General features: G+C 40.7%; 1 protein-coding gene and 1 long non-coding RNA gene across 10 annotated transcripts in view; one reads left to right on the top strand and one right to left on the bottom strand.

The window, feature by feature from the left end:
- Window positions 1-2,725: 2,725 nt before the first annotated feature.
- LOC134549771 (uncharacterized) lies at window positions 2,726-6,053 on the bottom strand. Its single transcript, XR_010080176.1, has 3 exons — window positions 5,911-6,053; window positions 4,721-4,950; window positions 2,726-3,847 (listed from the first exon to the last, which is right to left on the bottom strand). It is a non-coding gene; the product is annotated as an uncharacterized LOC134549771 (long non-coding RNA).
- A 134-nt stretch (window positions 6,054-6,187) lies between these two features.
- GREB1L (GREB1 like retinoic acid receptor coactivator) overlaps window positions 6,188-22,092 on the top strand; it is a 132,858-nt gene continuing 116,953 nt past the window's right edge. For all 9 annotated transcript variants that reach the window (XM_063395635.1, XM_063395676.1, XM_063395669.1 and 6 more), the window contains exon 1: window positions 6,188-6,379. The gene's annotated coding sequence lies outside the window, so the exon portion shown is untranslated. The remainder of the gene's footprint in view (window positions 6,380-22,092) is intronic.

The raw sequence follows: 22,092 nt of genomic DNA, 5'->3' as shown, positions 1-22,092 counted from the left end.
CTATTGTTAATATACTTGTAGTTCATAAGCAGCACTTCTTATACAGTGCAAATATCTGTTTAAGAAAAGGGCAGCAAAAATAAAATAGCAAAGGAACTAATTGCCATTTCCCAGTTGGATTCAGAATAAATATCCCAACAAACATCAACCAGCACTAACGAGGCCAAGTTGAATGGAGCCCTGAGCAACCTGGTCTAGTGGAAGTTGTCCCTGCCAATTGTAGGACATTGGAACTAGATGATCTTTAATGTCCCTTCCAACCCAAACTGTTATATTATGATTTTTTCCTAGAATTATTCTATAGAAACCATTATTCTATGATTCAACTTTGATGACAGTCACTTCTCTTACTGATAACAACTATAGGAAACCTTGCAAATTTGGAATTTAAAACCACTAACCATTGAGCTTTACTCTCCAGACCATGTCAGTGCAATGAAAACCCCCCCACCTCTGTAAGCTCTACATGTAAATGCTTATATGAAACTGCAATTTATCTTTTTTGCTGTATATGACTAACCAGCCAGGGGACTCACAGCCAGCCTGTGAGTGGTTCTGTCACGCAAGTCAAATGGTGAACAACAGGAAGAATTTTTTTTATATCCCTGTGGTAAATGATCTGGTGACCCCAAGGAGACGGTCTGCATTCCCCCAGTATTGGTGGTGGGTAGATGCACAGTCTAACCTAGGTCTCTAAACTCTCTCAAAAGTCAATGAGAACAAGAGAAGAAAGATTGCCTTTTGAAGGTGTTCATTGAAGAATGGGATGAAACTGCCAAGTCATTTTCACTGTCTATAAATAAAGATAGATTAGATCTCAAGTTTTATACCTCTAAAAGTTAGGGAAGACTGCCTCCTCTGTAAATCTATTTAAAAGGATTATTTCACTCTAGGCTATAAAATAATTTGATTCAATTAGATGTGTTTGGCAATGGAGATGTGTCAAGTAGGAGTAATGGACCTAAGCTTCAGTAGTGTCTCTGAAGGAACAACCCATGGTAAAAAATCCAGAGCAGACTGGAGTATTTTATAGAATAGCCAGTATGATGCATAACTTCTCATTTTGTTGAGATTGCTTTTCATAGGATCTTGTGCTTTGAAAATATTTAAATTTTTTTTATTGCATACAATTAGCTAAGTAGCCTTGGCAGAATTATTTTTTTAAATAGTATTTCCTGATGAAAAAAAGACTAATCTATATCTGGATATCCCTGAGGGAAAAAAACGAGTCTTTGATCTATGGGCCTCATTAATATATTAACCATGCATTCAAAGATACATGGAAATTCTTTATAATGTAGTTAAAGTGAACAAATACAACTACAATCAGAAAACACTTCTTGAATAATTTCAAGCAGTCACCATGCTTTTAATTTCCCTTTTAAAAATGATTGCAGTATTGAGTACATTTTGTTGTATAGTAAAAAATCTGTCTGTATCTTCTCACTGAAAGAGGTCAAAATGGATTGTGCTGATCACATATATAAAAACCAGGCTCCATCCAAAATACCTGAATTCACAGTGTGATTCATTTTACTCAGCTACATTCTAAAGTAATGTACAGATCAGGTAATAAAAGTCATTCCTTCATCAATAGCTAATAAAAATGATTCACTGAAAGATCAGTGAATTCTGAAAGTGAAATATGACATCAAAATTTGTATTAAAAAAAAGGCAAACATAAAAACTATGTAGACAGTCAGCTTTGACTAGTGCTCACTTACAGAGTTTTCCTTAACTGAGAGCCGACACTGCAATACCAAATATTTTATAGAAGCTTCTGAAAAATGGAGACTCTGTTATAGTTTCTAGAGTCAGTGTGACTGAGATCTAAGTGATTAACTCCAGGACTTTTCTACAACCATCCTTTTCATTTTGTGAAGTGATTATCTCATTAACAGTGGTCATTCTAAATTACCTAAAATCCTATTAAAATCAAAAAGGAATAGAAAGAATATGCTTGTCGTGGACTATGTACCACTACTGAATTTCCAGAAGAGCGTGATGATGAGTTGCTCAATTTCTATGGTGGAGTAATAGAAAGATAAAGCAAGTATGCCCTCACTAGTTGTAAGAAGCACAACTTGTCTCTTATCTTGCTGTGCACTATCCAGTCTTTTGGTAGGGGGTGTGCTAAATATTCATGCTAAAAACACGGATGCCAAAATAGGGATTTTAAAAACATTTCTGTAAAATAATAGTGATAAGGAAGACTAAATATGATGACTTGGAGTTGGAATTACAGCAGTGTCTGAGCATCAGATCTGAATTCAGACTGTCTACATTAAAGGCATCTAATTTGATGCACTTTCACTCCCCATCTCCATCTCATGCTTTCTGTTTCATCCTATCCACCTGTTTCACCCATTTAGAATAAATGTTTTTGGAGGAATAGCTCATTTCATAGATGCTTCAATGTTAAACAGACCAAATAGTATAGTATTGGTCCTAATCCTAATTGCAATATTACAACTAGGGAAAGAATAATTCACATCAAAATAATAAAGGGGTAAAGTATAAACCTTAAAGTATGAACTTTAAAAGATTATTGATGTTTTATACAGCAGGATAAAAGTTATTTCGAAGATTGAAACCAGAATTACCCATCAGGATGGTGGGATTCAGTTTAGCCCCAAAAAAGAAATCAAAGCAAAATCTGCAATCGGATTTTAACAATGACAACACCAGGTCTGTGGAATTCAGACACTTCATTCAGACAAAATTTATTACCAAAGGTTTCATAGGCTGGATCAACTAAAACATTGATACTAAAACAGGATAGAAATTACTGGGTTTAATATGTATGAAAGCAATAGTTCACAAATAATAAGAAAATAAAGCAGAGAGTTCTCTTTTGTGACTATTTGTTGATTTCTTTGTGTTTTTTGAAAGCTGATTCCCAAGGTTGGATATATCAGATTATCAGTGAATATTTAAATGTAACAGTCATGAAAACAATAAACACAAGCTGCAGTTCAGATGATGATTTAAGATGAACTTAAAACCTTTGCTAGTAGGACTGAGGAAAAAGGTTGAAATCTGTTGGAAGTTTACCTTTATGGCTTGGAAGAAGGAAACAGATTTCCAGAGCACTATATCATAAAGGGCCTTATCCCTATTACTCTCAAACCCAGAAAATATGAAGAAAGTGAAGAGATTTTCACTTATGTGCAGAGTGAAATGCAATATACAATGAAGGCTCAGGTCTGAATGATGCCTATGAACTTCTGTTTTCCACTGGGCAGTGGCCCCACCAATCCTCACACAAAGTGTAGTACCATATAGTGTTCTTATACAGTAGTCCTTTACAACAGAATAAAGGTAATGGTATCTTGCCTTGTGAGTACGAAAATTACCAAAACCCAACCTGTGATAGACAATTTTTTTTAATGTTGCCTAGTCAGCAATCAGAAAATGCTGTTTGCTAAACAATGTGCCTTTTTGGATGCTGCCTCTTTACCTCAGTATTAATTGACCTTGATTCCCAAAGTGAGTCTCTTATTGCTGTGAGACTGTGTATCTGCTGTCAATAATTCTGAATGATTGACTTCAATTTCTCACTGCTTGAAGTTGCGCTTTCTTGTTCTCTCAAATGTCCTTTTGTTCTTGATGCCATCATGTTCCCCCAACTGTGTGGTCTCTCTTTTATTTCACTGCAGCAGCTGCTTTGGCATTCTCTGTCTTCTGTTTCAGATACATGAGTGGCTCTGCACATTTGTGTTGTGAATATCATGGCTTCAAACCCTGAAAGACTTTTATGTCCCAAAACGTTCTCATTGCAGATTTTATCCTGCCATCTGATGTGCAATATGGCCCACAGATGGTACAGATGAAACCACCCTACAAGCTGTAAATGTTGATAGTCAAAATAAGAAGTTAGAAGAAAACATGCAATTAATGTCGCTTCAAAAAAGCAAAACAAAAATAAGTCCAAATAGGAAAAGTGTTACTGCATTAAAACCACTAGAATAATTCTCACTCATTCAGTACATATCTCTAACTAAATTCAAACCCAAATTTTGAGGTAAATCTAGGCTGCAATTACTGGGATCAATTTAGATATTATTAAGTAATCTGAGTTAGCGTTATCATATGCTATAGCATAGTATTATCCAGGCACCTTGATATGCTTTCACATCTCTTACAAACTTTTAATAGCACTAATAGTTATTATCTAAATCTGTCCAGAGCCCCATGGCAATATTATCTCAAAAGAACTGACACTGACATTACTTAATTCCATTATATTTGTGTGTAGTATCAGTAGCAGAGTTGGCACACACAGCATAAAAATGTACCACTGAGAACTGGCAAGGTTACAAAGTTTGATCCTAAAGCCTGACCAGATTTGGTAAATTCTCCTTAACTCTGATTCGACTAAATTTTTAGCTACCTGTTGTTAAGGGTCATATTATTAACAACTTTATAAATACAGAGATACCAAGACGTTTAGGCTAATGGAGACAGCGTGTCTTCAGGTAATCCGTGGCTGAAGCCCAGCTCTAAGCATTTCAAGCATGTGAATAGTCCTCTCAAACTGTCCTCATCAGCTGATGTAGCTGTTCCCAAAAAGTTTGGATGAAATCAGAATCTAAGTTGCCAGTGAACAACCAGTTACAAAGCTTTATTTGGGAGGTACCTTGATCTTGAACCGTAAATGAACCTTCTTCTGCATTAATCAGAGTCTTGGCTACAGCCACGAGCTCCAGAACTTCCTTACCTTTATTCTCCTGTCACAGTTCTTCTCATTTCTGGACCAAGCAACATTTTTGCTGTGCCACACTGTTGCTGTGCCACCTCTACTTTCTCCAAGAGGTATGGACATTATTTTTCCCTCCCACTTTTTGATGTGAAGGTTGCTGGAACTGTGTTTCAACCAGCAAGTACAAAAGAAAAGGATGTGACAAAAGTACTGGACTATCTTTTTCTCTGTCACACTGCAGCAGGTTCCTGTCAAAGAAAATGAACAAACAACACTACCACTTTTTTGTCACTGTACCTTTTTGTTATCTGGGGTGTTGAAGAAGAAAGATAAAACACTGCATAGGATTGAGCCCTGTGGTCCCAAGAGATGAGAAAGACTTTTTGAAAAGCTCTCAAGAAATATATCCTGTGAAAAGCAAGATGGTTCATATGCTCACTTAATCAATCCAAAGCAAAAGGAAGGAAATGCAAAATAATTTTTTCCCCAGTTTAATGGGTACCTGGCTCAGAGGTACCTCAGAGCACCTGGCTCTATTTCTAGTCTTCTTCCCACGCTCCTGCTATGTCTGATCTTCATCTTTGTACACACCAAGAATCCAAACCTGCTTCTTCCCCACCCACCTGGATGCAATTTACAGATCTAAATGTTCCAGATCCTTCGGTTTCCAATCTCCCCAACACAATCAGACCCCCTCATCTTTACCCACCTCAATTAAATATCAGATACAATATCAGTTCAATTTAATATCAAACTCTGAGTGCACTACTCAGAGTGCACTTCTCCTGTTCACCTCCAGCAACCTCCTAGTCTGCTAAATCCCTTCAGCTTCTGCTTCAGCACTCCTGCACCGGCTCAATTGCTAACTAAACCCAAACACAACATGAGGTGGTCCTCCCGCCCAAATTTCAGTTCTGCCCACAGGTCTGCCCAGGGTTCCCTGCAGAGCCGCCTCTCACAGGGCAGATGGCATTCTCAGTGCCATCTTCTGCCCTACCGGCCACCGAGCCACGCTGGATACTCGACAGGGTTTTGACACTTCCTAGCTTGGCTCCTCTCAGTGCAGGACTTCGCCCCTTCCCTCACAGACTGGAAGCACCCCAGTTCGCTGCGTCCTCATCGAGTCCCGGCTGCTATGTCCCGAGCCTCACTGCTCTGCACTGGTCTCCTCCCCTAACTCATGTTCACACGAACGCCCGTTCCATCACCTCAGTCCCTGACGCGACGCTGGCACCCCTTCCCAGCCCCGCTGCCCCGGGGCACGGCCGGGACGCGGCCGCCGGACACCCCCGCACCTGAGCGCGGCACGGCAGCGGCCACCGCCCGCTCCCCGCGCCCGCTGACCCCGGCCCCTCTCCTCCCGCTGACAGAGCAGGAGGGGCGGCACCTGCGGGTCCGCCCCATTCTCCTCCCCTCGCCTCCCCTCCCCTCCTCTCCTCTCCTCTCTCCGAGAGAGAGAGAGAGCCCGAGACCCGGAGGGAGGGAGAGAGAGAAACGGTGGCACCGAGGGCGCCGGGTGGAACTGCCTGAGCGCAGTGCTCGGCGTGAGGGGAGGGAGGGGGAAGTTAAAAAAACCAAAAACAAACCCCCCAAATTTCAAATATTTAAATTTAAACAAAAAAGTGAGGGACGTGTAGAAGGAGAGTGCTTCAACTTTTTCTCTCTCTGCCTAGCAAGGTAAGGGAGCGGTGCGGGGCTTTGCTTCGCTTTCTCGCCGGTTTCTGGGAGGGCACAAAGGTAGCGGGATCGGGCGGCGGCGGCGTCTCCGCTGGCGGAGTCGCGCCCGGCGTTGTCACCCAGCGGAGCGCAGCCCCGGGGCCGGCGGGGGCGGGCTGCGGGCTGCCAGCGGCGCGGCGGGCAGCGCCCGTGGCACCCGCGGGCTGCGGGCGCCCGCCCCTGGGTGGGCTCCGGCCCTTTGTTACCGGCGTCTTGGATCGGGGCGGGGGGAATAACCCGAGCGGATGGGGCAAGGCGGGGGTGGGAGAACCCTGGCCGGGGGGCTGCGGGAGACAAGCAGCCGCTGTGGCCGGGCGGGCGGCGTCAGCCGAGCCTCGGGACGGAGCGGGCGCGGGGGTGCAGGTGGCTCGGCCGGGGAGCGGGCGGCGAGTGCGCGCCCCCGCCCCGCGCTGCCACGCGGGCCGCCGCCGCCAGGGGGCGCTGGGCCGCCTCGCCCTCCGCGCCCGCGGGAGGCTGCGCGCGGGGCGGGGAGCGCCGGCCGCGGGTGGCCCGCGGGACGGGGGCGTCGGGGCGCTTCTGGCGTGTGCAGGCCGGCCGCGTTTGAGGAGGGAGGGGAGGACGGGGCGCCGCCGCCCCTTCGCGGGGATGAGGGGCGGAGGGACGGCTGTGTTCCCGGGAGACGCGGCGGCCCCGGCGCGCGGTGGCGGCCGCGCTGCCCCGCGGGCCGTGTCAGCGGCCGTGATGCTTCCACCTCGGGGGCAGCTGGCCGACACGGCTCCTTTGCGGCTGGGAGGTGAACGTGGAACGGGAGAAAAGCGGCGGGGATGAAGCCGGCTCCCCGCGGCAGCTGACAGATGTACACAGGGGCCTTTGGGTACCGCCGGGTCCGGCCCTTGCCTCCCAGCGCTCCCCGAAACCTCCGAAAGATAAAACTTTGTGTACACCACTGGATTTCGGCCAGCTCAGCGGGTGGGCCAAGCGCTGCTGTTTGTTTAGGCCCCAAGCCTGCAAATATTCATCCGTATTCTGAAATTTAGGAATTATCAATGGTTAGATGTGTTTGAAGTGGGGGAGACTCAGTTACCGCGTGGAAAAATATTTCCCATGACTGCTGCTTGTCAGCGTGTTTGCTTTGAATACGCTGAAGATAGGACCTTTTAAAATATTACTCCATTCGCCTTTCTTTGAATTGCTGCCTTTTCAGATTTTTCTACTGAATGATACTTTAAGTATTATTAAAATAATACTTCATAGTCTTCATACTTCATTGATACCTTGTTACAAAGAACTTTTTAAAAGATGGAAATAAAATGCTGCTGAGAAGAAAATATTGTGTCTTATTGCCTACTAGGAATTACTGAAGCTTTGTTTAATTTATTTTTACAATTGTTACTGTTTTTTGAGAGGTGAAGCAAAGGTGAAGCATAGTTCAGGTGCAGGTATAGTTGTACATGTGGCTTCTGAGACAGGTAAAGCTTTCAGCACTGTAATGCACACCTAAGTTTGGGTTTTGTTAAGGGATATGCCCTCTAAAGAGAAAAAGGATGAGTCTAATGTTGATTAAAAAACTTACTACATATGTGCTAGTAGATTAAAAATACCTTTACAAAATTTAAACTTTATCCTGTAGAATTTGCTTGTGAGTACAACAAAAGCACTTATGAAGCTGGAGGATTAGCTTGTTAAATACCTCTTTGCGTGAGTGTTCTCAGAGCTGTTGAGAAATATTTGTCATTTGTAACATTGGTGGATTTTGTACGTATGCATACTTTTTCTCATGTATTCTCAACTATTCCCAACAAAAAGCTCCAGAAAGTCAATGAATAATGCTCAATATGTGCCTACCTGTTTAAATGATTTGGTTCTGAGCCCTAAAGGTTTAAGTCAACATCTGTAAATACAGAAAAAAATACTGTATATTTTTGCTTACTCTTAGTAGTGTTTGTGCAAAACATTTTTTTTCCTAAGGTGTTTAACAGGAAAAAAAAAAGCTATAAGAAACAAATTGTACATGCCAGGAATTTTTGTTGGTTGGGTTTGGCTGTAGAGAATGTAGCAATCAGAAATAGTGAGGATTTTTTGGTAAGGCAGTTTTTAAGTCCAGGATGTAATGCTAAAGGAAATAAGCAGTAACGGGCAAACTGATTTTGAGCTTTTACTGGGGTAATTAAATTACATGAAGTTTCTTGAGATCACATGAGGACATCACAGATGAAAGGACGGGTGATCCGACTGTGTGAAAAGTTTGCCTAGTATTCAAGAAAAGCACATTTGGTTCAAGGTCTTCTGAAACATATAGCTACTGGCATTGATATTTGGCTGTTCAACAAGTCATGTCCAAAGTATTTTGCAGATACAAGGCAAAGAAAATTTGGAGTCTAATTTAGAAAACTTTAATTAGTTGCTAAGAGATATAGAGAATTAAACTGTTCTTTAAAGGGAAAAATGTCAATACCTTGAAGCCAGTCACACTATGAATACTGGGCTATTTATTCAGTGTAAAACTAGACTCAGTGTAATGTCAAAAATATACTCTAGGAAACCTTCTAGTGAAAGCTAAAAAAAAAGATTGAATGCATTTCTCTCAAATTTTCAGTGCTTCTAGGAAATTTGGAGTGGGCATAGGACTGTAAAGATTTTACTTCCAGTGGTGTAACCGGTTTTGTAGTACCTTTTATATTAAACATGTGGTTTTTAAAAGTGCTTTTTTGCTTTGTATGGTTCTGTAGCATATGTTTTGTATTTAATTCTTTGAATGACCACTGCAAGGCAGCCAACTTTGGGTAAATGTGGCAACTGTTAACTAGTGCTTAGCAACAGTGCACAGTAATCAAGACGGGAAGTGAGGAAGAATACCATGTCTAATTGAAACTACAGGGGGCATTTAGCTAGGTAGGACGTAATTAACAAAACATGGAGCTTGGACATGATATTAAGGCATCACATCTTGTCTCTTGCCAAAAAAAAAAAAGGATTGTGAAATCAGTAACATTAAAAAATTTCAGATATTTGGCTTTATATCTTAGAAGAACAGCCTCTTTGAGAGGTATGTTCTTTGCCTGTTCTCACATAATAATTTCTTGCACGTAATACAAAAGATGAGAATTTTCTTTTGTTTCTAAAACATAATTGTGAGGAGGATAACTGTTGGGAAAACCAAGAAATGAAGGAGTAATAAGCCTTGACATTCTAACAATCATGTCTTTTAGAGAATTAGTCCTGTGAACTGGAGTTCATTAGATATAGTAAGCAATTAAGATATCTCTAATATCCTGAAACAGATTACAGCAGCAGTCATAAACAACACTAAAACATGTGTTCAAAATGCTTGTGCCTAATTTAATTTCAGGTTTTATTTTTTAAGCATTCCAGACCTGATCATTTTGTTTCACGCTCTGTTCTGTGTGGAGATACATTCATGGACCAATTTTATTTCTTGTATAACCCAAACACATCTTGTTTCTAAGAACTCTGAAGATATCCTCACATAATGAGGAGAGAACTAGTGAATAAGGTTTCAGCGAGTCATTGCAAAAGCTTATCTGCTACTCTGAGCAAGCTACTATAGCCCCTGTTAATGGATTTGAATTTGCAGGTAGGTAGTGAAGATGACACAAACCCGAGGAATTGTTCTTTGAAGGTGCTTGTATTGGTGAATTGTCCAGTAGCATTAGGCTCTTAATAATTAAATAGAATCATTAATGTTTTTATAATCCAGAAGTAAAAAACACAGGATGTCTGTTGGAAGAACTTGTACATGACAGAAATTTGGAGCAGTGTTTATTCACAACAGAGACAGGCAAATTTTGTACACTGTTGTTGTTGGCTTGGAAGTATCAAACAGAAATATGGAGTTCTTACAGAAATTACAGGCTGGATCAATGGGCCAATGCCAATTGTATGAGGTTCAATGAGGTAAAGTGCCAAGTCCTGCTCTTGGGTCATGATAACCCCGTGCAACACTACAGCCTTGGGAAGAGCGGCTGGAAATGTACCCAGTGGAAAAGGACTCAGGGGTATTGGATGACAGCCAGCTAAACATGAGCCAGTGTGTGCCCTGATGGCAGAGAAGGCCAGTGGTATCCTGGCGTGTATCATATACTGTGGCCAGCAGGACCAGAGCAGAGATTGTCCCACAGTATTCAGCACTGGATGAGGCTGCACCTTCAATCCTATGTTCTGCTTTGGGCCCCTTAATTCAGGAAGGGTGCTGAGGTGCTGGACTGTGTCCAGAGATGGGCAGCAGAGCTGATGATGGTTCTGAAACACAAATGCTATGAGGAGTGGCTGAGGGAGGCAGGATTGCTTAGCCTGAAGAGGCTCGGGGAGACCTCCTTGCTAGATAGGTGTTGATCTCCTCTGCAGGTAACACGTGATAGGACAAGAGGTAATGGCCTCAACTTCCACCAGGAGAGGTTTAGGTTGGATATGGGGAAAAATTTCTGCATTGTAACAGCCTGCCCAGGGAAGCTGCCTTGGAGGTATTTAAAAGAAGTGTAGTTGTGACACTTACAGACATGGTTTAGTGGTGAACTTGGCAGTGCTGGGTTGATGCTTGGACTCAATGATCAGTAGGTTTTTTTTCACCTAAATCATTCTATGATTCTGTGATTCTAAAATGTAATTAGATTTGGTTTGGATGACTGCTGAAGCCTGGTGAGCTGGTTTCTGTTGTCTTTTGTATTCTGTTACACAATAATGTCACAACTTCTTTGAAATTCTTTTGGGACATGAGAGACAATGGAGAATTGTGTAAATTATTACTTTCATTGATGTGTATTTAAAGTTATTCTCATTGAGTTAGCATTTTAAGTTCCATGGCACCTCAGATGTTTAGTAAAAAAACCTCCATATACTTGACCTGAAAATGGGGTAGTTTTTCAACCTGCTGGAGCTGTGAACAGAAAACAGTGTGGGAGGCCTAAGATACTGTTACTTAAGAGATTACCAGACATCTGTTGTACTGGTTCCATGAACAAGCCCGGAGTGACTAGTTTTGTGAAATGCTGTGCAGAGATCTTCTTGTTCTCTGTCTCCTAGCTCCACCATTGTCTGTAATTAGCTCTTTTCAAGACCCTTGGTGTGATCTCATCAGAGCACTTTGAGGCAAGTGAAGAAGTTAGTTAGTGAATGTAACTGTGGTCTCAAACACGCTCTATTAATAGTTTTCCATTTTAAAATGAAGATTCATCTGTGTCTCACCAAAAGTGATAATATTTCCCTAGCACCTGCAGTGTGAAGCTTCTTTAGATGGCTGACTATTTTAAGCTGCTGAACATTTTCCTGGTACTCCTGTCCTTTAGCATCAAATTCTGCTGCACCTCCATCTGCAGCACTGATTTCTCTGTTTAATGGAGTGTACAGCACCAAGGTTTCAGAGAAATCAGTAGCCTTTTTTAAAAGGCTCCATTTATGCCACTGTTTTTTTCTAGAGGCATACTAAATTTCAATTTGGTTTCATAGAGAAGTATAAATGTGCATATGAAACATTCTGCGTATTTGAGAGATATTAGGATTCGTCCCTCCCCATCCCCTTTCTTTTATAATGCTTTCTACAACTTCAAAACTTGCTTTCTTACAGACTCCCAGGTGTGTAGGCATAAGGAAACCTAATTACAATTTTTCTGTGAGTGTGATAGTTAAATTATTGCTTTTAATTTGGTAGAATTCCATGCCACCCCACCCCCACCGCATTATTTCCAGCTGTCTTTTAAAAGACAGAGGTGGTCATATGCAATTGTTATGCCAATGCTTAGGGAGACTTGTGTATACTCTGAGTTGTATGGTCCCTTGTGTTATCACTCAGGAGTAATTGAGTAATTAGAAGAGTGTTTGGAAATTGCTGTGAGCCTGATCCTCCACAGTCTTTCTAGCAAAGAAGAAATGATCACTTATTAAAAAAGTAAAGTGTGGCACAGCATTCTGGGCTTAGTGAGATCCAAGCTTTCTCCATCACACCCACTTCAAAGAGATGGTGTAGTGGTAAGGAACAGCAAACATGGATAGCTGAGCTCAGCTGCTTCTGATGCTGTAAGGAATCTGTGCAACTACCTCTTTACACTGGAGTCCCTGGTGAAATAGGGGCGTTCACAGCAAAATTTTATAAATATTACTCTTGCCTACCCATGCTGAGAATAAAGAGCATATGTCACAAAATTTTGTCTTGATGGCTTGATTTGGGATTTGCAGAGAGCCAAGTGCTCTGTTCCCTGTCCTGAGCCCTGTGTCCTTTTACTGCTGGTACAGTACTTCACTGCCATTAATTCTCTACTTACTATCTCCTTGGTGATAATGTGTTTCACAGTATAAATTTGCATCTCAGTTTTGCTGTTCAGGAGAACAAGCCACCTACTTTTACTGCTTTTGTTCCTGCCTCACTGATCGTCTCCCTGTGGCTTCCCAGGAAGTCTCCCAAACTCTGTGTTGCTTTGCAACATTGGGTGGCTTTATTCTCCTGTTCTTTTACACTTTAAGTCCATTTTGAGAACAGCTGTTTCATAAAGAAAGCCTAATCTTGTAATTTCTTTAAACCACTTATACAGAATCAAATTCTTAGTGCAATTAGGTGATTCCTTTGGGAAGACTGAGAAATAGGTCTTGATTTTTACAACTACAATGCACTGAATCAAGAAGAGGGAAACAGCTTCCTGCCAGTCATGTTGTATGTGACATTTAAGAAAATAGATGGTTTCCCATTATTGTAAAAAATGCTTTCAAAAATTAGTATGTACAGATAAGATTTTAAAATACTGTTGTTACTCTTTTGAATATTTACCTCTTAGAGAGAAATTTCTGGTTGTGAGAACAATAAGAAATTAGGTGGATTAGCCACATGATCAGTACCACCCCACAGACGAGCAGCTTTGAAGAAAACATAGAGGAGAAGGGTGGAAAAGGCAAAACCATCCAAGAACACTTTAATGCCTCCAACAGAGGCACACAGAACTCCCAATGGGATATTTAAAACACAAGTTCAGAGTGAAAAATATGCACATCCTCACAGTCTCTTTTGCAGCAGTTTCAGTAAAGTTTGACAGTTAGTGCCTGCCATATTTTTTTTTTCCGGTAGGAGAGTCAGCACTCAATTTCCAAAGCCTTTTGAGCATCATGAAGATGACTTGCCTGCCAGACTGTGGACTTGGAGGAAGAAGGTGAAATAACAATAATGGTTATAACAGATGTGGAAGGTGAGCTGGATTTCAAGGGCACAAAGATTAAAACATTAGCTGTCACCAACTTTTGCATCAAGAGCTATGAAATAACAGGGCATCTAACCATACAGATAATTTTGTTTTGTTTTGCTGCTTTAACTTAGTAATACTCTTCTTTCTTGCTACATGTCTGAAAGTGTTTTGGGTGCTGCATGGAAAATACATGGAGGCAGCTGCCTCCTCCAAAGTACTCAAAGCTATAAAGGATAGTGTGTATGTTTGTGCATGTACATATACATATATATATATATATATATAAAGTGAAAGAAAGTGAAAAGGACATGAATTAGGAATGCTGAAGTCTAATATCATACTGGTCCAATACATTAGTGGGTCTTTAGAGAAGATTTTTTTTTTAATGATTGACTGGCTGAGATGATTTATACTGTTTTTTTTGTGTTCACAGTTTGCCTTTATAGACCAGAAGTTCTTAGTGGGTAGTAGATATGTCACTAGTAATGTTATTTAAAACAGTATGCCTTGGAAGCTTTTAAACAAAGGCCACCACCAAAAAAAAAAAAAAAAAAAAAAAAAAAAAAAAAAAAAAAAAAAAAAAATTTAAACAGCAGATGTGACGTTGTGGCAGAAAAGCCTGAGAAGGAAGGGAGGGGAAAAAAAAAGGATTCTTCTGGCTGCTCTCAGCCATTATAATGAACAGTCTTGCTTGTTGACTGTCCACCTTGGCTGTTTTATTGAGGGAAGTCTGGTGTCTGTGCAGATAGAGGCTCAATTTTCATCTGCAGCACAGCTGACTGGCTTTCTGTCAAGCTTGGCTTTGGGGTGAGTCCAGTTGTCATGTGGATTTGGTGTAGAAAGGGAGGCCATGCTTGCAATAGGAGTTAAGCACTCCCCTACACAGTGCAGTGTAGGTTTTCAGCTCCATTTGCTGTCACTGCAGTAAATCCATTTCTGATTATGTGCTAAAGCCAGCCAGATTAACTGCTGAGCTGAACTTGTGAAGTTGCATGTGTGTTGCCAGAGTCCCTCCTGCTGGAAAAGGCAGATCTGTATAACCTGTAGACTCAGAACAGTTGAAAATTTATCTTAACATTGTTGCTTTGATGTCCAAAAGCAAAAAAAAAAGTTTGCTTTTGATTACCATGTTTAAAGCATGCTGTCCCAGCAGTGTAATAAATGAGAATTGGATCAGGGACTTAGTTTCAGTAAAGGACAGTGTTCTTCCAGATGCTTTTTAATTGAATCTTCCTGTGAAAATGGGCTCAACTTCGAATTCAATATCATGCAGTTCAGGGGTTTAGGGCTGAAAAAGAGAGAGGAATGCAACAGATGCTGCATAGTTTTGATACTTCTTATGTCAGATGATACTGATACTTTAAGCTTGTGTTCTCTATTCAGATTCACTATATAAATAAGAACAGCATGAACCTCAGTGTATAACCTTGACATGACTGGATCTTTACTTTATAGGTCACTAGCAGTTTGTCCAAATTACAAAAACTGCATGTTGGGAAACAGATGAAGTATTTGCATCAATAAAATATTTAATTTCCTTTAACAAAAGCTGTTTTGTTCCTTGGACTTTTTATTTTTAAGAAATGGTCCTTCAGGTCTTGATTCATTGTACTCTAGCTGAGAATCACTGAGAACCTCAGAGTTACATTTGACAGGACAAGTCACAACTATCAATGCAAATCAGTCATGAACCAAAATACATCATAATATGTGTTATTTTAATGGGATTTCAAATGTGGCCTTGCCAAAAGTGTGAGTTTGGACTGTTTGACCTTCAGAGACCCCTTGCAACCTGAATGGTTCTGTTGTTGGTTGTAAAGTGGGGTGGTACAAAACCCATAAAACTTGGCAGGATTACCTATGGGTAAGATACGGCTTCCTGAAACAATTCATCTGGCCCAAGGCGTTTGCAAAGATACTCAAGGAACAGGCTACTGGCAACCTGAACTGTTTTGGTAACCTGTTTTCTGCTGGCCTCTTTCTGGCCATTTTTCTGCTATGTGCTTTCTGGATACCCTCAGAAATATGTGCTGGTTGCGTGTCCAGTCACACGTATCAACAGAGACACTCTGTGAGTTCTGCTACTGGCAGCTCTCTGCTGCTCTTGTCCCGTTGGTGGATGGCAACAGAAGTGGTGTGGTGATTGAGGCATCACTGGGCATGTGTTAATAGCAAGGCTGCAAAGCCTGAGTGACTCCGTAAGAGGTTATTTGGCCTGTCTGCGATGGAAGACTGAGCATCAAAGGGTAGTAATGATACCTGATGGATTGACATTGTTGCATTGTCTAAAATCAGTCTGTCTAGATTCACATTCATAATTGAACGTTTTACTCTGAGGAAACTTGGAATAAGCCCAGTACTATTAATTTTAAACCTTTTTCAAGGCTAAAATAAAGCATGCATAAAAAGGAGATATTTGTTATTTCAGTCAATCACTTCTACTTCTTTTACTTTGTTAATTAGTGAGATTTGGGAACTGCAGTTTTCAATGACATGCCCTCCAGCATCTTTCTGTTGAGTTGTATGTGTGTCCATATGGTTTTTTTTTTCTGGACATATTGATACTTATGTGATGATACAGTATGTGGGTTCCAGTTTCTCTCTGGTTGCCATATTCTAGCTGAACACACTCCATATGTAGAGGAAAACCAGCCAAGTGTGGCAAGAAGGAGGTTGTGCTTTTTTAATTGCAATTATGAAAAGAGGAACGGAGGCTGGATGATAAAATACCTTTTCTTGCTCTAAATGATTATCTGAATAAACCGTGGGAGATTGAGGTTCTGTAAAGAAACATGGCAGGGGGTGGGGAAAGAACTAGAAATCTGCAACTGCAGATTGAATTTTCTTTGAGAAATTCCATCTTGGGAAGAAGTTGACTGGCAAATTAACAAGTGCCAGAAAACAAAACTGTGTTATGATTCATAGTTAATCCTTTGCCCCAAAGACAGAAACTAGTGTATTTTGAGGCCATATACCTGGAAGGAGGCTGGCCTCAGGATGAATTTATTAAAACAATTCTATCCTCCCTGTTCCAAAGTGCAGCTCATGCTGAGAGAGACTGATAAATTTCTCATTAAAAAATGCTTGTTGAAAATGTCTATTCTCTGTGTTGTCACACTGCCTTTCTGATCTGGAATAAATTACATAAACTGTGTTCCTTTCAGCCAGCGTACAGAGATAAGAGAATGTACTGGTGAATCTTGTGTCCATTCTGTCATTATGTGTACCAGAAAAAATAGCCCCAAACTAAATATATGAGCAGAAAATTGTTTTAAGAGAAATGTCCCCTTTTAACACTTTCATGTCAAACTGTGGAGTAAATAGTTAAATGCAACTGTGCCATAGCTACATGAAGGGTAATATTCAGGTTCTGATGTTCTTTGTTTTGGAAATGAGGCTGCAGTTATCTACTCGCAGTTTTTACTGGCTTACATATCCCTACAGCTTATCCCTTTTGTAATTGCTTCTTTGTTTCTGTGGATAAAGTTTTATTTAACAGAGCTTTTAACTGATGATCACTGTTCTTTACTGTTCTATTCTTCTGCCCATCCTTTAATGAAGGTGCTATTATGATTTTAATAAAATCGAGGAATGTTCTTATGTTTTGAACACTGTCTATTGTTATTATGTTCTATGGCAAAAAAGGATGGGGACTTGTTTGGGTCATTCACAGGCTTTATTTTGCTGTTGAATGGCTTAGTTCAAGGTAAAGAGTCAAGTTAAACTTATTATTATAATAGACTGCATTAGAAGACCTAGAGTTCTAAATTAGAAGTTTGAGAGATGGACAATCCAGACAAAATCTGTTGTGATTTTTCTAAGGAAAAGATACTGGAATGCAGTCTCCTCAGACCTCATTTCATAGAATCATAGACAGAGATTTTAGGTAAACTTGTGTCCTTTTACATTTCAACCAAAAACATGCAATGTGTCTGGATATACCTTGGCCAGGGAAAATGGAAATTTCTTTGGTCACTGAAGAAAAAGTATTATGGTTTACTTAGAGGCAAAAAACCCCAACCTTTCTTTCCCCTCTTAGGTGGTTCTCTCGCTCTTACCACGACAGAGTGGTATAAAGGACATATATTTAAATGCAAGAGAAAACACCTCTTTTAAAACTATAATAAATGCTTATGCAAAGCTATAATGTATATTTTTCTCCCAGATGATGGTCTGTGTATTAGCAGGTAAAGAGTATGGAACTTTTGCTACCATGGTCTATTTCATACCATTTACACATTGTTTCTTTTGTACATGTACATTGCATGTAAAAAAGAAGCAAAACTCTTACAGTCCATAATTAATATTTATAGAGAAATCGCTAACTTGCATTAGAAAAGAATTGTAGTTTCATGACTTATTTAGCCAGATTCTGAATGTGTTAGAAGGATAAATGTATCCATTCCTGAATAACTCTGGAATGACTGTCATTGCCTGCCTGATTTGAGAGACTATTTTTGGTAAAGAATTGGATTTAATCTCCAGGTCTCCTGCTCAGCTGTGGAGAGGCCAGGAAAAACAGCTGTAAAAGTGTTGACCATGAATTTACATAAATGACAACTTGCTTGCTTTCACATGCATACGCAGGGTGATATTACAATGTGGACTTGGGTCTGTGAAAGATCTGGTCTGCCACTGAGAGATGGCACATGGCTTCTACATGCCTCAGTTTCCCTCTCTCTAAACCATTGGCCTGGGAGTTTTTAAAGCACTATGTGATAGTGATTTAATGATTTGCTGTTAAGGTCTTTTATGGCTGAGCCTGGAGGGTCCTTAATTCAAGTCTCCTGGTCAGGTCCTTGGGCTGCTAAGCATCCTGCTTCTGTCAGAAAGCTTTAGACCTCAAAGAACAAATGGTGTTCTTGGCACACATACAGGCAGCTATTTGGCTTTTGTGTTCAAACCTTCTGTTTCGTTTCAATTAACTTAATTTTAATTAATTGAATTAGACATCACCATCTCTGGTTTGCCTGTGAAAACTGTTTGCCACGTACAGAGAGCCAGGGCAGTGTCTCCACTGAGATGACTCTGTGGTGAAATGGATTCGAAAGTCCAAGGCCTTTGGTGAGTGAAGCAGCCCATGGCCTGGGCTCTGTTTGTCCACCACAGTGGTGGTAAGCAGTGCCTGCACTGCTGTCACAGGAGAACGTGAAACGCTCAGGGAAGATAGGCTGTGTCTTGCAGAAGGCCTTCAGCTGGCTAAAGGAAGCAGTAGTTGAGGAGGGAGTAAATAAAGCTCTTGCAGACCACATGCTGTCACAACCTTTCCCCTCCCCCCACACCCCCTCTTTTTTTTTTTCTTTTTTTATTGGCCATATGCTTTAGTAGTCTAAGTATGTGTCAGCGGTAATCCAGGCTCTGCTTTTAAAGGATGATTACCCAGTTTGTTGCTGAAGTGAGACTTTTTCTTCCCCATTTAATTAATTTTCGTGAGGGATGTAATTGTAAACCTTTTTTGGTTTTTTTTCTCTTTAATTTATTGCAATTACTCTCTATGTGGTTAAATTTAACTCGCATCTCTTTTTGCTGGCTGCCGGTCTGTTCCTGGTTTGTATGATAGAGGGGTCAAACAAACCGGTTTGTTGCCTGGATGCTAATCTGAATTTCAGAGGTGCTGTCCTTCACCCCCGGGCTCTGCTCCCCTCCCCCTGCTCCCTGATCTCTGCAAACAGCCTCCTCGGGTCTCTTTCTCCCTCCATCCCACCCCCACTCCAGCCCCTTCTTTCCTCCACTGGCTCACCAGAATAGTAAATGTTGATTATCCTTTCCTACTCATCCCATACCCCAATTCTCACTTAGCGTATTTGATGTACTAGAGAATTAATTCTCCTAAAATTCAAATGGTTTAAAAGCCCGCTGGTCTGTGTGTTATATTAAAGATATTATGGTGCTTTTTTTGGGAATTAAATTTTATGGATTTTCATGGGTTAAAGCAGGTACAGGATTTTCTGATGAGTTTTAAAAAAAAAAGGTGGTGACCTTTTGTCAGGGTATGATAAGGGTCATCTTGGTTTTATATAAGATAGTGATTAGGACCTCCCCTCTGTAGGGAGTAATTTCTCAGGTCACCTTGGCGGAACAAGGAGGGGTTACTAACTAGCATTGGATCCCTGCTTGTAACCCATCTTCTTGGTAGTTCTCATAGCATGGATACAATTAAACTCCTTCTTGCCTTAAAAAAAAGGAAACGTGGCTAGTGGACATACAGAAAGGCATTGTCCTTGCACAGAATAAACCCTCCTACCTGTTATGTGGAAAATAAACCCACAAACGTACCGCCCTAGTAGATTGAAATGTATGTGTGTCGGGGAGGAGGGGAATAACACGTAGGAAAAGATTTATGCCTTCCTTTGGGCTGTTGCTTGGTAACAGAAAATGCCTCTTAAGCCTATTTTTGGAGAGGGGAGGGGTGAAACTTGATTCAGTGACCATCTGTCCCAAGCTGGTTGATTTCCTGTTGAGCTCTCCTTTGTTTCTGTCAAACAATTGATTCTTACCCTTTACAGATAAGAATACTGTTGGTGACATTGCCCTGAATTAGCAGGTTGCCTTGTGGCAACCACAAAACAGACCTATTAATTTAATTTTTTTTTAATATTTAAGGTATTTCCAAGTTTTTTGGAGGCTACTGACTGTGCTTTTACTGGGATTTATTTATCTGTTGTTTTAGTTTTTTGGTTTTTAGCTCTTTGGAAATGTCTGCAGTACAGTAGGCAATTGTAATAAATGTAATTGAAACATTTTTAGGGAAGATGTAATAAACTGTTTTTTCAGTCTGAAATTGTTGGGGAAAAGCTGCCATGGTTTTGGACCCATTAAGCCTTTTGTCAGTAGGAGGGAGCAGAAGTTAATTGAAGTCACTATTGAAGAAATCCCCACTGTTTCTGTGAAAACAAAACCCAGATTCTTAATTGCAAATGGAATATTTGCTATTGTTCTTGCTTAATTGTCAGAAAATCATTCTCTGTTTGATTACCTCCTGATGTTTGCTTAGTAGTAGCGTGCTGGATAGATTTGAACTCAAGTTATTTTTAAGTCATCTGTTTTATTTATGTTGCAGAAGCCTGTGTTTTTCATTTAGTTTTATGCATGCAGGGTACAAGGCCCATGCATATGCCAATATGTGTGTGTCCTCTGTAGCTGCAATTATTTAAATAATCCAATTCCATTCCATTCCAATACCCTTTTCTTCCCTGCCCTGAATTTCTGCATTCAGAGAAGCATTTCATAGTTCCAGGTATTTGCTGAAGGGGAACCAAGGCACGTGTGACATAGAGACAGGTAATACCTGCAAAAAAACTAGTCAAGTCCCCCAGTGCAGTAGGAAAATAACTCACTGTTATTTCCTTCAGTCATTGAAACTCTTTCCTGGAGTATTTCCATGGTGATGTGTTCCAGGGGAGGGTGAGAAGGAAAGACTTTCAATACAAATGTCTTGGCATCTTACAAGTCTTTGCTTATTTGAGTTTAGCCTACTTGTCACTCAGCAGATGAAATTTGGAGGTAATTCCCAAAGGTCACTTCACAGACTTGGAGGTGTTAGAAAAGTTAATTTCCCTTTCTCTTCTATTTTTCCCACATGCTTTCTAGATTGCTTTCCACACGTAGGAGATCTGTTGTCTGCAGCTTTCAGCATGCTCCTGGATGCATGTGGATTCAGCTCTTTTTGAAGCCAATGGCAATATGCCTACTGAACAGTGATTTAGTGAGTGCTGGGCCAGGGATACTTGTGAGATTTCCATCCTCTTAAAAGCAAGTTGCATCTGTGATTTCGCTCAGTAAGGGAGGTTCCAAACCATGTGAATGAGCCTGTGGCTTGTGGTTCATCAGCCCTTGCTCCTTTTGGTTGCCCATTTCCTCACACAACCTTTCCCCCTCTTTTGCTGCTATTTCTTTGGAGCATGCTGGGATCTGGCAGAATAACTGATCCACTTGAAAAACAACATAGTTTTCCAGGTTGCTTTTCAGATGGATGGATTCCTTGATCCAGTTTACCTGCTGAGTGGCATGCCAAGCTTGGTGCAGTGTAACACAATGGGGTGGAAGTGATCAGTACGGATCAGTACTGAGTAGGTTTTTTTGTTGTTGTTTTTGTTTTGTTTTTTTTTTTCTTTTCATAAACCACTAGTGCCTAATGTATTGTGAAGTGTTTTTAAACATGCATTCTCTTTTAGGCTGAGTATGTGCTACTTTTTGCTGGTTTTTTGGTTAGAAAGTGATAGCTACCACCAACATGCCTTTTAGCTGTTTTCAGTCTGTCTTGAGATTATACTGAGATCAAAAAAATAATTTGTAGAACTAGTGCCAACTAGGTCAATATTGACCTGAGAGTTTAAACTTGGCAGTGAAGGAACTGTTCTGAACTGTTTTAAGAACTGATTACATTTTGTTTTTTCCTGCAGACTTAGTTTTGCGAAGGGAAAAAAAAACCTGGAAATTTTATTTCAGGCTTGAAATAAATGAAAAATGAAGCCCTGTTCTAGATATATGGAACACATTTTTTGTGTCTGACCTAGAGAAGATGATGAG

This window comes from Prinia subflava, chromosome 1 (genome assembly GCF_021018805.1).
Source record: "Prinia subflava isolate CZ2003 ecotype Zambia chromosome 1, Cam_Psub_1.2, whole genome shotgun sequence".
Taxonomy (NCBI): Eukaryota; Metazoa; Chordata; class Aves; order Passeriformes; family Cisticolidae; genus Prinia; species Prinia subflava.
This window is presented reverse-complemented; position numbering and strand designations above follow the sequence as displayed.